This window comes from Triticum dicoccoides, chromosome 6A (assembly GCF_002162155.2).
Source record: "Triticum dicoccoides isolate Atlit2015 ecotype Zavitan chromosome 6A, WEW_v2.0, whole genome shotgun sequence".
Taxonomy (NCBI): domain Eukaryota; kingdom Viridiplantae; phylum Streptophyta; class Magnoliopsida; order Poales; family Poaceae; genus Triticum; species Triticum dicoccoides.
The window spans coordinates 306,870,631-306,884,178 of NC_041390.1; positions in this window are offsets into that span (position 1 = coordinate 306,870,631).

Sequence of the window (13,548 nt, forward strand, 5' to 3'; positions counted from 1 at the left end):
CGCCCTTGTCGCGGATCCTGTCGGGCCGGACCGGATCCGGCCGTCCCCGAGCGCCCCGGCCATCATCCGGCGCCGTCCCGCCGCCCCATCGCCGGAGAGGCCACCGTCATCGTCGTTGACCTCGGAACCCTAGTTCTAGATCTCGAGGTGATATTTCCACCAAGTCCCAAATTTCCTGATTCAGATGCTCTTGTTCATCATGCCATAACTCATCATCCGTAACTCCGATTTGAGCATATAGCATATCAAAATGTTCGTCTCAGAGTACACCATTTCATCTCATTGCATCATTTTCATTTGAGTTCATCTTGATGCCTGAAATGCTGTTAGAAGAGTGCTACTTGAGATAATTGTTAGATCTGTTGCTCCATTTAGATATTTGTCATTTTTGCCATGATTATTATATGCATGATATGCCCATGAGCTCTACATGTGTTTTGTTAAGGGTTTTGCCATCTATCGAGAGGTGCAACCCATGTATTTTTGTGATGTGTATGGTGACTAGCACAAGCTTGCAAAGTGAGGCACTTGGTAATGCTGATTTCAGGGACTTAGCATTTTCACAAAGTCCCTGAGCTGTTTATCTCATATGGTCATATGTTCATGTTGTTTCCTAGTGATCCGTGCCTCTTTTGAGGATGATCAGTAAGGATGTTTTGTTAATATTTTAGTGCTCTATCCATCCATGTCTTTGTTTGCAATTATGGAGCACCCCATCTTGAGTCAATCGAGCTCTACTTTTGCTACTTCGTGAATCTGGGCAGATTGTCTAGTTGTTAGCGATTTTGCTGTGGATGTTGTAGTTGATCCGTGCATGCTATGCTATTGTTCTTGCCATGTCTAGCTTGTATTTTGTGTATTCTTGATGAGTGTATGCTTAGTTTGCCATGACTTGCTCTGTAGTGAGTGCATCGAGCTCGTAAACATGCCTACTTGATATCTATTTCAGCATGCTCCAGTTTTCACTAAGTCTGAAAACTGATTATGTTTTTGCCATGTTCACATGCTTGCAAATGTATTTTCTGATCCCTTTTGGCTCAAGGTCAGTAAGGGACTTTTGTTAAGATCTTTGAGTAGCTCCATGCCATGCTTTACTTTGACATGTTCAGGTCCTGTAGCTTATAGTTTTCATGCTCCGAAGAGTACTATCTGATCTGAAATTCCAGGCTTGTGTTAATTTCACTAAGTCTGAAATCTGTTTACCAAATGCATTTTTGCCATGCTTGTTTGAACCTGTTAATGGATGAATTGGCCGTAGCTCAGTGCTAGACTTTTGTTAAGCATCAAGAATGGATCCCTTCCATGTATTTTGATGCCATGTTTGGGTGTTGTAGCATGTTCATCTTGTTGCATTTAGATGGCTACTTGCTGTAAATCGCAGACCGTGGTCACATTTGCATTGCTTGCCATTTCCAAACCGTAGCTCCGATTCCGGCGTTCTTTATATCGTTTTCAAGCGATTTCATCTCATCTTTCCAGTGGCACACTTGGTTTTCCAAGTTGAGGCCAGGTTCATGCATTCCTTGTCCAATCACGCATATGCATCGCATACCGCATCCCGCATATCATAACATGTTCATGTGTTGGTTGTTTACTATGTTGTGTGCTTCTTTCTGGTGTTTGCTTCTTCGGGTTGGTTCCCGTAACGTCGCGTTTGTGAGGACCCGTTCGTCTATGTCCGTTTGTCTTCTTCATGGACCCGTTCTTCTTCTTTGCGGGATTTCAGGCAAGATGATTATACCCTCGAAATCACTTCTATCTTTGCTTGCTTAGTTGCTCGCTCTTTTGCTATGCCTATGCTGCGATACCTACCACTTGCTTTTCATGCCTCCCATATTGTTGAACCAAGCCTCTAACCCACCTTGTCCTAACAAACCGTTGTTTGGCTATGTTACCGCCTTGCTCAGCCCCTCTTATAGCGTTGTTAGTTGCAGGTGAAGATCGAAGTTTGTTCCTTGTTGGAACATGGAGATGTTGTTCCTTGTTGGAACATATTTACTTGTTGGGATATCACACTATATCTTATTTAATTAATGTATCTATATACTTGGTAAAGGGTGGAAGGCTCGGCCTTATGCCTGGTGTTTTGTTCCACTCTTGCCGCCCTAGTTTCCGTCATATCGGTGTTATGTTCCCGGATTTTGCGTTCCTTACGCGGTTGGGTTATAATGGGAACCCCTTGACAGTTCGCTTTGAATAAAACTCCTCCAGCAAGGCCCAATCTTGGTTTTATCATTCGCCACCTAGCCTTTTTCCCTTGGGAGTCGCGCATCCCGAGGGTCATCTTTATTTTAACCCCACTGGGCCAGTGCTTGTCTAAGTGTTGGTCCGAAATGGGAAGCCTGCGAGGCCACCTCGGGGAAACTTGAGGGCTGGTTTTACTTGTACCTTGACCTATCTGGTGTTGCCCTGAGAACGAGATATGTGCAGCTCCCATCAGGATGTCGGCGCATCGGGCGGCTTTGCTGGATTTGTTTTACCATTATCGAGGATGTCTTGAAGAACCGGGATACCGAGTCTGATCGAAATGTCTCGGGAGGAGGTCTATTACTTTGTTGACCGTGAGAGCTTGTCATGGGCTAAGTTGGGACACCCCTGCAGGGATTTGAATTTTCGAAAGCCGTGCCTGCGGTTATGGGCAGATGGGAATTTGTTAATGTCCGATTGTAGAAAACCTGAAGTTGACCTTAATTAAAATGCATCAACCGCGTGTGTAACCGTGATGGTCTCTTTCCGGCGAAGTCCGGGAAGTGAACACGGTTGTTGGAGTTATGCTTGACGTAGGTTGTTCCAGGATCACTTCTTGATCATAGTTGTTCGAACGTGCTTTGCCTTCTCTTCTCGCTCTCATTTGCGTATGTTAGCCACCATACATGCTAGTCGCTTGCTGCAGCTCCACCTCATACCTTTTACCTTACCCATAAGCTTAAATAGTCTTGATCGCGAGGGTGCGAGATTGCTGAGTCCCCGTGACTCACAGATACTTCCAAAACCAGCTTGCAGGTGCCGATGAGTCCATGCATATGATGCAACCAAGCTCAGGAGGAGCTCGATGAAGATCTTGTCCTTTGTGTTGTTTCGTTCTAGTTGATCAGTAGTGGAGCCCAGTTGGGGTCGATCGGGGACCGTGTCGCACTTGGGGTTCTTCTTTTATTTTGGTTCCGTAGTCGGACCTTGACTGTATTTGGATGTTGTAATGTTTTATTTATGTAATTGTGTGAAGTGGCGATTTTAAGCCAACTATGTATCGTTTCCCTTATTTATTACATGCGTTGTCTGAAGATTACCTCACTTGCGACATTGCTTTCAATGCGGTTATGCCTCTAAGTCGTGCTTCGACACTGGGAGATATAGCCGCATCGAGGGCGTTACAAGTTGGTATCAGAGCCTTCCCCGACCTTAGGGGCCCCACTGCTTGATCGAATTAGCGGACGAGTTGAGTCTAGAAAAATGTTTTGAGTCATTTAGGAATTATATATCGGAGAGTTTAGGAATTCTTTTTACTTCCCAGTCTCCTCATCGCTCTGGTAAGGCATCCTGACGTAGAGTTTTGACTCTTCTCTTCTCAAATTTCACTAATTTTTTTAGGATCACGCGGGTATCTTGGAATCGTTCCAATGGTTTTGTGACGAGAACATTGTCTTGGTGCCTCCTGTCAGGGGTTTTGTGGAAGTGTCCCGGGGAGTTGAGCTCTGAGGTGTTGTCATCATAATTTTATCGCCGCAGTTCTGGAATACCTGAGTTTAGTACGCCGACATCGAAAATCTCTTTTATGCAGTTCGTTGGTGAGATAACCTCGACGCCACCCAGTACTGGGGCGGGAGTTCGGGAGTATCGCCATAACTCGTATAACGGATGTTTTTCGAAGGTTGAGGTAGACGATTTTCGAAGGTTTCTTGGTTATGTGTTGAAGGATGGATACAGCTGGATGTAGGATTTGCTAGTTTGGGTGAGATATTATGCTTCCCCTGTATCCCCAACACCTGATTGCATAACCAGAAAATTTCGGGAGTTTATAAGTGGGAATTCAAGTAGATCTTAGGATATCTTTCCGACAGATGTATGATTTGAAATTGGGGTTCGAAGTCTAGTGGTTCGCCTATTCACAGTCGATTTTACAGTGGTCTCGTTGTGTCTTAAAGAGTCCTTGGCTATGCCGACTCGGGGACACTTCGTATGTCATGTGCACTGCCTTGTACATGATGGTGCTGTACGATCGAGCCCGTGTAGGCCCCACCACGAAAACTTCGGACGAAATCTCTATCATATGTTTGTTCTGGCTTATTCTGCAAGCCAACCCTTTGTTTTTGTTTTGAGTTGTGGTATTCGAGTTGCTTCAACGTCAAGTGTTGATTCCATACCTTCCCCAAATGGTGTTCTCATATTCCTATGTGAATACTAGTCCTTCTCAATCATCAAGTTTGTCATGTCAATTCTTTTCAACCGGTGTGCTTCTCTTCTAGTGGATCCGAATATTTCAACATCCGCAAGATCAAATCTCAGCTTTCTCAACGGTGTCGTTTTCTTCCATCCCAAGTTGCCTTTGTTTTCCCACCCACCCACCCTTTTTCTTCGAGGTCTCGGATTTCTTTATCAAATATCCATTTTATTATGGAAGTCTCTCCATTTTTCTCCCTTCATGTTCTTATCCGGTGATTCTCATGAAGATACTAACGAAGTTTCTAGTTCATCATTCTCCATTCTTTCCTTTTCCGGTGGATCCAATTCAAGCTTTCGGTGTCGATCATATTATTTTCTGTATTTCAAATGCTTTTCTCGTGCCGGTGCACCTCATAACCATTCATTTCTCGCTATTCATTTGTTCTGGAGTGCTCAAGATATCTCTGAAGGATCGTCTTGTCATTCAAGATCCGTTAATCCTATTTTGAGGATGTTTATCTCATTCAAGCTATTTAACTCAACCGGTGCAATCTCTCCTTCTAATCATTTCAACAGTGTTTTCTTTTGAGTGGGCCCTAACCCACAGGTCTCTTCCCAGGATCTTACCTGATTCTTCTAATTTCTACCGGAGTTATTCTCAAATCCATTTCGAAGTTTGACGTAAGAATGAAGTTTTCATCAGTCAAATGTTTTCTCCAAGATCTGTCAAATTCTTTTCATCATTGGTTCAACTTGCCTATTCTTCTTTATTCCGAAGTTTCTCAACAATTCACGGTGGTGTTTCTCGTCGTCTTCCTCATCATTTGAAGACCGAAGAAGATTTTGCCTCCATATCTTATCCGTTCTCTTCAAGATTCGTGATTCTAGCTTGTTGCCATCCTCTCGTAATTGTTTTGATCGTGAGAATTCTTTTCACCTATCCGGAGTAATTCAAAAGTATTCTCAGTTTGCTATCCGGATTCCTTCAATTCAGATTTATTCATTCTCAGCTGTCAGTTATCATTCTCCAATCTTACCGGTCCTTCGTTCTAGTGATCTTCAATCAGCTCGTGATCTCTTTGTTCTCTTGTATCTAAATTCTCTCAAGCTTCTTCATTCATTTGCTAATTCTTACCCGGTGTTTCTTTATCTTCTCATCGTTCTTTTCAATTCTTACGGTGGTTGCTCAAGTGTTCTCTTCCTTCTTCATCATATCAATTCATTCCTTGTTTCAATCCTACCGGTGGTCCATTAAGTTTGTGCTATATCTATCTTAATCCTTTCTACGAGTATAAGTAGTATGCCAAATCCATTGTTTATCATCAATTTAATTGGTGAAGGACAAGCATAACATAATTCTTATTCTTGTTTATCCAAGTGATTAATTCCTTATTCCGGAGTGGTTCATCATACATATTCTTGGTTTCAAGTGCTCATCTTTCTTTCCCAGAGTTCCAAGCTCTAATTATCACGGAGATCCATATAAATCATTACAAGGTTTCACATTGTGTTTCCAACTTCTCTTTCTTTTCGTTATCCTTTTGTTTATCGGAGTACTTCATCAAGGTGCTACATGATGGTTCATCAAGGAAATAATTCCTTCTTCAAGTGTTCATTGAGATTCTTTTCAAAGGAGCTCAAGTATTCTTTATCTTGCATTTTAAAGTGCAATTCTTTCAACCATATCATTCGAGGTGGTGTTATGTCATTCTTGATAATTTGAGTTTTGGTTTCAGGATTCAAATGTTGTTAAGAATGAGATATTTTAAATCCATCAACCTCTTTGTCGGAGGTATCTTGGGTTATTTTTCACCTAAAGCCTTCCCTAAGGATTGTTGCTAATTATGGTGCTTATATAGGACCCAAGTTCTTCTTTATCCTCCCGGTGAAATAGTTTCTCCTCTCTTTGTTCTTATCCAATCTTGTTCCCGTTAGTGGCGAGTTGTCACCTCATAATTTTGACATGTCTTCTATAAGTCCATATCAAGCTTTTCCTTTCATTGTTGGTTTTCCAACAACTCCGCTCGACCCTTCTCCTAAAGATGCCTTTTCAAGCTCTTTTGTGGTGGATGTTGGCATTTTCTTCTCCATTCTCCTATTTCAATTATCTATCTTCTATTTCTTTCGTTCCGGAAGCTTGGTGATGTTGCTCTTCTCAACCCATCATCCCATTTGTCAAAGGTCAGGTTCTTTTCATGATTATCCATTTAACCGGAGTGTCGTGCCCTCTTTTCAAGTTCTATCACCTTATCAAGTTCTTATTCAATTCCTTTCTTTTAATCGGGTGCTGCCCGAAGTTGTTCTTCCTCGTTCCTCTTTTCTAACGGAGTGTTTTCAACCTCATTCATCTTTGTTGTATTCTTTCTTTCAATTTGTTCAACCTCTCAAGGTTCTTTGGTTTCATCCGTTTGTCAAAGAAGCAACTTAGTTTTACCTCTTCTTTTTCTCTTCCGTTGTCCCTCCGGTGCCATTCTAGATCTCGGGACGAGATCCTCTCGTAGTGGTGGAGTGTTGTAACGCCCCGTGACCGATGTGCCAGGTGCCGTCCAGTTATTCGTTGTTGTTGCCTTGTCATTGCTTGCGTGTCATGCATTGCATATCATGTCATCATGTGCATTTCATTTGCATACGTGTTCGTCTCATGCATCCGAGCATTTTCCCCGTTGTCCGTTTTGCAATCCGGCGCTCCGTTCTCCTCCGGTGGTCATTTCTACCTTCTTCTCATGTGTGGGGATTAAACATTTCCGGACTGACCGAGACTTGCCATGCGGCCTTGGTTTACTACCGGTAGACCGCCTGTCAAGTTTCGTACCATTTGGACTTCGTTTGATACTCCAACGGTTAACCGAGGGACCGAAAAGGCCTCGTGTGTGTTGCAGCCCAACACCCCTCCAAAGTGGCCCAAAACCCACCTAAACCTTCTCCATCATCTCGGTCGTTCGATCACGATCGCGTGGCCGAAAACCGCACCTCATTTGGACTCTCCTAGCTCCCTCTACCTATAAATATGTGATCCCTTCCGAAATATTCGCGGTACAAACCCTAACCTTCGTCCTCCTTGCGCCGCCGGACACGTCCGCCCGGCGGCCGGACATGTCGACCCCGCCCGGTCACCTCACTCCGACCAATGGGGAGCCGCCACGTCACCGCCGCCACCGCCCTCACCCAATCGGACGCCGCCACTCCGCCCGCGCCTCTCTCTCCTCTGCCGTGGCCCGTGGGGCCCGAGTCAGGCCCGCCTGGGCACGGAGGCACCCGCCGCCGCTCTTGCGCGCCCAGGCCGCGCTGGACCTCATCGCCGGGCCGCGCCCGATGCCGCTGCTCGCCGCTGTATGCCTCGCCGCCGCCATGCTCGCCGGCGTCTTGCCCCGCCGCCTCGGTCGCCGGACCACCCCGCGCCACCTCGCCCCGCGCGCCTCGCCGAAGCGCACGCCACCGCCGTCCTTGCCGCGGATCCTGTCGGGCCGGACCGGATCCGGCCGTCCCCGAGCACCCCGGCCATCCTCCGGCGCTGTCCCGTCGCCCCATCGCCGGAGAGGCCACCGGCATCGTCGTTGACCTCGGAACCCTAGATCTAGATCTGGAGGTGATATTTCCACTAAGTCCCAAATTTCCTGATTCAGATGCTCTTGTTCATCATGCCATAACTCATCATCCGTAACTCCGATTTGAGCATATAGCATATCAAAATGTTCGTCTCAGAGAGTACATCATTTCATCTCATTGCATCATTTTCATTTGAGTTCATCTTGATGCCCGAAATTCTGTTAGAAGAGTGCTACTTGAGATAATTGTCAGATCTGTTGCTCCATTTAGATATTTGTCATTTTTGCCATGATTATTGTATGCATGATATGCCCATGAGCTCTACATGCTATCCAGAGGTGCAACCCATGTATTTTTTGTGATGTGTGTGGTGACTAGCACAAGCTTGCAAAGTGAGGCACTTGGTAATGCTGATTTCAGGGACTTAGCATTTCCACAAAGTCCTTGAGCTGTTTATCTCATATGGTCATATGTTCATGTTGTTTCCTAGTGATCCATGCCTCTTTTGAGGATGATCAGTAAGGATGTTTTGTTAATATTTTAGTGCTCTAACCATCCATGTCTTTGTTTGCAATTATGGAGCATCCTAGCTTGAGTCAATCGAGCTCTACTTTTGCTACTTCGTGAATCTGGGCAGATTGTCTACTTGTTAGTGATTTTGCCGTGGATGTTATAGTTGATCCGTGCATGCTATGCTATTGTTCTTGCCATGTCTAGCTTGTATTTTGTGTATTCTTGATGAGTGTATGCTTAGTTTGCCATGACTTGCTCTGTAGTGAGTGCATCGAGCTCGTAAACATGCCTACTTGATATCTGTTTCAGCATTCTCGAGTTTTCACTAAGTCTGAAAACTGATTATGTTTTTGCCATGTTCACATGCTTGCAAATGTATTTTCTGATCCCTTTTGGCTCAAGGTCACTAAGGGACTTTTGTTAAGATCTTTGAGTAGCTCCATGCCATGCTTTACTTTGCCATGTTCAGGTCCTATAGCTTATAGTTTTCATGCTCCGAAGAGTACTATCTGATCTGAAATTCCAGGCTTGTGTTAATTTCACTAAGTCTGAAATCTGTTTACCAAATGCATTTTTGCCATGCTTGTTTGAACCTGTTAATGGATGAATTGGCCGTAGCTCAGTGCTAGACTTTTGTTAAGCATCATGAATGGATCCCTGCCATGTATTTTGATGCCATGTTTGGGTGTTGTAGCATGTTCATCTTGTTGCATTTAGATGGCTACTTGCTGTAAATCGCAGACCGTGGTCACATTTGCATTGCTTGCCATTTCCAAACCGTAGCTCCGATTCCGGCGTTCTTTATATCGTTTTCAAGCGATTTCATCTCATCTTTCCAGTGGCACACTTGGTTTTCCAAGTTGAGGCCAGGTTCATGCATTCCTTGTCCAATCACGCATATGCATCGCATACCGCATCCCGCATATCATACCATGTTCATGTGTTGGTTGTTTACTATGTTGTGTGCTTCTTTCCGGTGTTTTCTTCTTCGGGTTGGTTCCGGTAACATCGTGTTTGTGAGGACCCGTTCGTCTACGTCCGTTTGTCTTCATCATGGACTCGTTCTTCTTCTTTGCGGGATTTCAGGCAAGATGATTATACCCTCAAAATCACTTCTATCTTTGCTTGCTTAGTTGCTCGCTCTTTTGCTATGCCTATGCTGCGATACCTACCACTTGCTTTTCATGCCTCCCATATTGTTGAACCAAGCCTCTAACCCACCTTGTCCTAAAAAACCGTTGTTTGGCTATGTTACCGCTTTGCTCAGCCCCTCTTATAGCGTTGTTAGTTGCAGGTGAAGATCGAAGTTTGTTCCTTGTTGGAACATGGAGATGTTGTTCCTTGTTGGAACATATTTACTTGTTGGGATATCACACTATATCTTATTTAATTAATGTATCTATATACTTGGTAAAGGGTGGAAGGCTCGGCCTTATGCCTGGTGTTTTGTTCCACTCTTGCCGCCCTAGTTTCCATCATATCGGTGTTATGTTCCCGGGTTTTGCGTTCCTTGCGCGGTTGGGTTATAATGGGAACCCCTTGACAGTTCGCTTTGAATAAAACTCCTCCAGCAAGGCCCAATCTTGGTTTTACCATTCGCCACCTACCTTTTTTCCCTTGGGAGTCGCGCATCCCGAGGGTCATCTTTATTTTAACCCCACCGGGCCAGTGCTTGTCTAAGTGTTGGTATGAAATGGGAAGCCTACGAGGCCACCTCGGGGAAACTTGAGGGCTGGTTTTACTTGTACCTTGACCTATCCGGTGTTGCCCTAAGAACGAGATATGTGCAGCTCCCATCAGGATGTCGGCGCATCGGGCGGCTTTGCTGGATTTGTTTTACCATTGTCGAGGATGTCTTGAAGAACCGGGATACTGAGTCTGATCGAAATGTCTCGGGAGGAGGTCTATTCCTTTGTTGACCGTGAGAGCTTGTCATGGGCTAAGTTGGGACACCCCTGCAGGGATTTGAATTTTCGAAAGCCGTGCCTACGGTTATGGGCAGATGGGAATTTGTTAATGTCCGATTGTAGAAAACCCGAAGTTGACCTTAATTAAAATGCATCAACCGCGTGTGTAACCGTGATGGTCTCTTTCCGGCGGAGTCCGGGAAGTGAACATGGTTGTTCGAGTTATGCTTGACGTAGGTTGTTCTAGGATCACTTCTTGATCATAGTTGTTCGAACGTGCTTTGCCTTCTCTTCTCGCTCTCATTTGCGTATGTTAGCCACCATATATGCTAGTCGCTTGCTGCAGCTCCACCTCATACCTTTTGCCTTACCCATAAGCTTAAATAGTCTTGATCGCAAGGGTGCGAGATTGCTGAGTCCCCGTGACTCACAGATACTTCCAAAACCAGCTTGCAGGTGCCGATGAGTCCATGCAGATGACGCAACCAAGCTCAGGAGGAGCTCGATGAAGATCTTGTCCTTTGTGTTGTTTCGTTCTAGTTGATCAGTAGTGGAGCCCAGTTGGGGTCGATCGGGGACCTTGTCGCACTTGGGGTTCTTCTTTTATTTTGGTTCCATAGTCGGACCTTGACTGTATTTGGATGTTGTAATGTTTTATTCATGTAATTGTGTGAAGTGGCGATTGTAAGCCAACTATGTATCGTTTCCCTTATTTATTACATGGGTTGTGTGAAGATTGCCTCACTTGCGACATTGCTTTCAATGTGGTTATGCCTCTAAGTCATGCTTCGACACGTGGGAGATATAGCCGCATCGAGGGCGTTGCAAGTTGGTATCAGAGTCTTCCCCGACCTTAGGAGCCCCACTGCTTGATCGAATTAGCGGACGAGTTGAGTCTAGAAAAATGTTTTGAGTCATTTAGGAATTATATATCGGAGAGTTTAGGAATTCTTTTTACTTCCTAGTCTCCTCATCGCTCTGGTAAGGCATCCTGACGTAGAGTTTTGACTCTTCTCTTCTCAAATTTCACTAATTTTTTTAGGATCACGCGGGTATCTTGGAATCTATCCGATGGTTTTGTGACGAGAACATTGTCTTGGTGCCTCCTGTCAGGGGTTTTGTGGAAGTGTCCCGGGGAGTGGCTCTGAGGTGTTGTCATCATAATTTTATAGCTGCAGTTCTGGAATACCTGAGTTTAGTACACCGACATCGAAAATCTCTTTTATGCAGTTCGTTGGTGAGATAACCTCGACGCCACCTAGTACTGGGGCGGGAGTTCGGGAGTATCGCCATAACTCGTATAACGGATGTTTTTCGAAGGTTGAGGTAGATGATTTCCGAAGGTTTCTTGGTTATGTGTTGAAGGATGGATACAGCTGGATGTAGGATTTGCTAGTTTGGGTGAGATATTATGCTTCCCCTGTATCCCCAACACCTGATTGCATAACCAGAAAATTTCGGGAGTTTATAAGTGGGAATTCAAGTAGATCTTAGGATATCTTTCCGACAGATGTATGATTTGAAATTGGGGTTCGACATCTAGTGGTCCGCCTATTCACGGTCGGTTTTACAGTGGTCTCGTTGTGTCTTAAAGAGTCCTTGGCTATGCCGACTCGGGGACGCTTCGTATGTCATGTGCACTGCCTTGTACATGATGGTGCTGTACGATTGAGCCCGTGTAGGCCCCACCACGAAAACTTCGGACGAAATCTCTATCATATGTTTGTTCTGGCTTATTCTGCAAGCCAACCCTTTGTTTTTGTTTTGAGTTGTGGTATTCGAGTTGCTTCAATGTCAAGTGTTGATTCCATACCTTCCCCAAATGGTGTTCTCATATTCCTATGTGAATACTAGTCCTTCTCGATCATCAAGTTTGTCATGTCAATTCTTTTCAACCGGTGTGCTTCTCTTCTAGTGGATCCGAACATTTCAACATCCGCAAGATCAAATCTCAGCTTTCTCAACGGCGTCGTTTTCTTCCATCCCAAGTTGCCTTTGTTTTCCCACCCACCCACCCTTTTTCTTCGAGGTCTCGGATTTCTTTATCAAATATCCATTTTATTATGGAAGTCTCTCCATTCTTCTCCCTTCATGTTCTTATCCGGTGATTCTCATGAAGATACTAACGAAGTTTCTAGTTCATCATTCTTCATCCTTTTCCGGTGGATCCAATTCAAGCTTTCGGTGTCGATCATATTCTTTTCTGTATTTCAAATGCTTTTCTCGTGCCGGTGCACCTCATAACCATTCATTTCTCGCTATTCATTTGTTCCGGAGTGCTCAAGATATCTCAGAAGGATCGTCTTGTCATTCTAGATCCGTTAATCCTCTTTTGAGGATGTTTATCTCATTCAAGCTATTTAACTCAACCGGTGCAATCTCTCCTTATGATCATTTCAACAGTGTTCTCTTTTGAGTGGGCCCTAACCCACAGGTCTCTTCCCAGGATCTTACCTGACTCTTCTAATTTCTACCGGAGTTATTCTCAAATCCATTTCGAAGTTTGACGTAAGAATGAAGTTTTCATCAGTCAAATGTTTTCTCCAAGATCTGTCAAATTCTTTTCATCATTGGTTCAACTTGCCTATTCTTCTTTATTTCGGAGTTTCTCAACAATTCACGGTGGTGTTTCTCGTCGTCTTCCTCATCATTTGAAGACCGAAGAAGATTTTGCCTCCATATCTTATCCGTTCTCTTCAAGATTCGTGATTCTCGCTTGTTGCCATCCTCCCGTAATTGTTTTGATCGTGAGAATTCTTTTCACCTATCCAGAGTAATTCAAAAGTCTTCTCGGTTTGCTATCCGGAGTCCTTCAATTCAGATTTATTCATTCTCAGCTGTCCGTTATCATTCTCCAATCTTACCGGTCCTTCGTTCTAGTGATCTTCAATCAGCACGTGATCTCTTTGTTCTCTTGTATCTAAATTCTCTCAAGCTTCTTCATTCATTTGCTAATTCTTACCCGGTGTTTCTTTATCTTCTCATCGTTCTTTTCAATTCTTACGGTGGTTGCTCAAGTGTTCTCTTCCATCTTCATCATATCAATTCATTCCTTGTTTCAATCCTACCGGTGGTCCATTAAGTTTGTGCTATATCTATCTTAATCCTTTCTACGAGTATAAGTAGTATGCCAAATCCATTGTTTATCATCAATTTAATTGGTGAAGGACAAGCATAACATAATTCTTATTCTTGTTTATCC